Raw genomic sequence first — 3,468 nt, 5'->3', positions numbered from 1 at the left:
CGTTGTTACTTGGGCCTTTATAGTAGTCGTCTCGATCGGTGGCACAGGCGTTGATAAACTCGTTGGCACAATCGGTTTCTCGGACAATGCAATCAATGTCTGCATTTTTTCTTTCTCATATTCTTTTATATACGATTCGAATTCTATTATATCTTTCTCTAATTTTTTCTCTTTTTCCAGCAACATTTTTTCTCTCTCTTCCAATTCGCGTTCTTTGTTGAGCAATTTTTCTTTCAGCCTTTCTATTTCTTCATCATATTCTATCTCCGTAGTTATGCTAATGGCCAAAGCTGTAGTTGTCTCGATAAACACTGATGCTGGTGAAGTGAACAGAGACTCACTATAAATTTCTATTGTTTCCTCCGTAGTATACGAAATTGTAGTTGAAACAGGTAAAATAGGCGTGGTAATTCGACTAATCAACGTCATTGTAGACGAAATGAATGGAAATTCACTATAAAGGGTTGTGTAACTCGTAGTATAGGTTTCTTTTGTAGTAGTAGTAGTGAATTCGTCAATAGCCAAAGTAATCGGACTGGTGAACAGCATCGTAGACGAGGTAGATAAAGGTTCACTCAGGTAATCTGTTTCATAACTCGTAGTATACATTTCTTCGGTAAAGTAAGAAGTGGTGGTTTCGATTGAAACTAAACTGGTGTATAAATCTACAATAGACGCAGTGATGTATGACGTCGGAGTTGTATAATTTGTAATATATATTTCTTCTGTCTCTTTTGTAATGTATGTCGTAGAGGTACTTTCCTCCGTGGTATAAAATATAGACGTTTCCTCTGTTTCTTCTACAGTATACGCTGGAATTGAAGTTGTCTCTTCCATCTTTTCTGTAATATATGTCGTAAATGTACCTTCCTCTGTGATATACAGCGTTGTTTCGGTGGAAGTTGTAATAATTTCAGCCAAACTCGATGTGACTTTGATCTCTGCAGTAGGAGCTGCAGTCAAAGTTGGTGTACTAAAAATATCGACGGGAATTGTGACCGTACTAATCATAGCAGTAGGAGTTGTAACATAGGCCGTAGTACAAGTCACTATTGTAATATTCTTTGCTCTTTCTTTTTCACGCTGCATTATTTCCTTCTCCTTTTCCCATTGTAATTCTTTCTGCTTTAGTTTTTCCTCTCTCTCTGCCACTTCTTTCTCACGCTGCTCGAGATACTCGAGTAGTTGCATTAATATTTTTATTTCTTCTTCTTGCTCGATCGTAGTGTGCCTCGTAATAAATTCAGTTTTATTTTCCGGGGCGATAAATATTGTGGTAGACGGAGCAATCTCTTCTTTTGTAATTAACGTTGTCGCCAAAGTAGTTACTTCGATAGCGGTTTCCGTCTCTGAGATCGCGATACTCGCGGTTGCTACATATATTCCAATAGTTTCTCTCTCCGATAACGTCGTTAATGTTGATGAAACGAAAAAGGAAGTTAATTTCTCCACGGTAAATTCAGTCTCCGTGAAAATTCTTTCCGAAGTCGAAGTCTTCTCTAATTCGATCTCTTTTTCGGGTTTTGTGACTTTTGGCGTGGTGACTTCGTACCATCTCTCCGGGAAAAATTTCGATGTAGCTTCTGTAAATTTGGGAGGAATCGTCAGATATTCAAGCGGTTCCGAGATAATTTCGAAAGCTGTCGAAGGGAGAAGAGTGTACTCTTCGGTAGAGCCAAAGGTTACTGTCATTGTCGTCGATTCTTCCTCTTTCCTTGTAATGGATGTTGTAAACTCGGTTCTTTCAGTATAAATCAATGGAGAAGTTGTCGAATACATTGTAAACTCTAAAGTTTTTGTTTCATATGAAGATGTTGTGCCTTCCTCAAACAACGGGCTTGTTGCTGCTTCTGTGGACAGTTCTGTATATATTGCTGTGCTCGATGCCACAGTCGTTCTAGTTCTCGCCGTAGTTTCGTACTCTTCGTAATAATACCATTTATCAGTCGGGACATCGTACTCCACATAATCTTCATATTCCTCTTCGTAGAACGGCGTTTCTGCTATATAATATTCTGTTTCGAGTTCTAGCATTTCTTCAGTGGTCGTTGGCAAAGTTGAAACAGTGAATTGGACTGTACTTTCGATAGATAATGTTGTAATACTCTCTAAAGTGTACGTTATCAATGGACTTGTTAATATCGTTGTGAATTCTCTTTCCTCTGATACAGTCTGTGGCAATGCAGAAATAACTTCCGGTGTAATAGCGGGCGTTTCCGACGTAATTAATATTGGCGAGGTAATTTCGAACGGTGGAGTAAACGTCATTTCAGTTTTTGAGATCGTTATCTCCTCTGTTTCTTCAGTAATTGGTAACAATGTGGTAGTTGTTATCAAACTTGTCTCTGTAGTAGTTTCTCGTAAAAGCGATACAGTCGTCATGGCTATTGCCAAACTAGTATTCGCGATACTTGTTTCTGTTGCAGGTGTTGTACTCCTTTCCGTAAAAGTCAATGTGATTTTCGTAGGTATTGATATTTCAATTGTTGTAAAAGTAACATTAATAATCTCTTCAATTAAAAAAGATTCTTCAGTTAATGTAGTAAAACTGACAGCGGTAACTTCTTCGATCGTTAAAATTTCTTCACTGCTTATAGCACTAACTGTTTCTATTTCGAATAAAGTTGTTTCTGTGGTGGTTTCGACAAAAAACATCGTAGTTAATGGTACATATGTCATTAAAGTCGTTGCTTCAGTGGTTTTTTCTGTAGTAATCCAAGTTGCGGTATACTCTTCCGTTTCTAATTCAACTAAACTCGTTGTAGAAACTATTTCAATTAATGATTCGGTTGTTAAAGTCATTTCTTCGGCTATTTCTGTCGAAAATGTAAAAGTAATATTAAAAATTATTTCGCTCAGCGTTGTATTTATATCCACAATTGATGGAGTTAGTGTTGTAGGTTCGAACGAAGATGTTGTAGTAATAGGAGTCATCGAAAGAGTTGTCGTTTCGATTGGTGCTGTTTTAAAAGTCGTAAGAATTGTGGTGAAAAATGTTTTATTTATCGCGACACTTGTATTTAAGAATGGCATCGTAGTTACTAATGTAGATAGTGTAGTCGGCAAGGTTTTAATTGTAGATATTGTAGATATTGTAGAAACAGTTGTAGTCTCGATCTCTTCTGTAAAGATAGTGGAAATCGTGCACGGCGTTTCGCTTAACGTTGTATTCGTAACCAGGAATAATGGCGTTGTCGTTGTTATTTTTAATGTTGTAGTTGGAACTGTGGTTTTAACAGAAGTTGTAGCAGGTCGTTCTGTCGTTATCGATAACGTAGTTGGAATTGTCTCAATTGTAGTTACTGAAACAGGTATTATAGAAGATGTTGAAGAGCTCTCAGTTGTTTCGGTGATTAAAGTTTCGATAGTCGTTGAAATTTCGGTAGTCATTAGAGGTTTAGTGATTGTTCGATTTTCAATAGGTAAAGTGCCGGTAATTGTAGAAATTTCAGAAGACGTTAGAATTTC

This window comes from Cataglyphis hispanica, chromosome 14, assembly GCF_021464435.1.
Source record: "Cataglyphis hispanica isolate Lineage 1 chromosome 14, ULB_Chis1_1.0, whole genome shotgun sequence".
Classification (NCBI taxonomy): Eukaryota; Metazoa; Arthropoda; class Insecta; order Hymenoptera; family Formicidae; genus Cataglyphis; species Cataglyphis hispanica.
Note: the sequence above shows the minus strand (reverse complement) of the source record.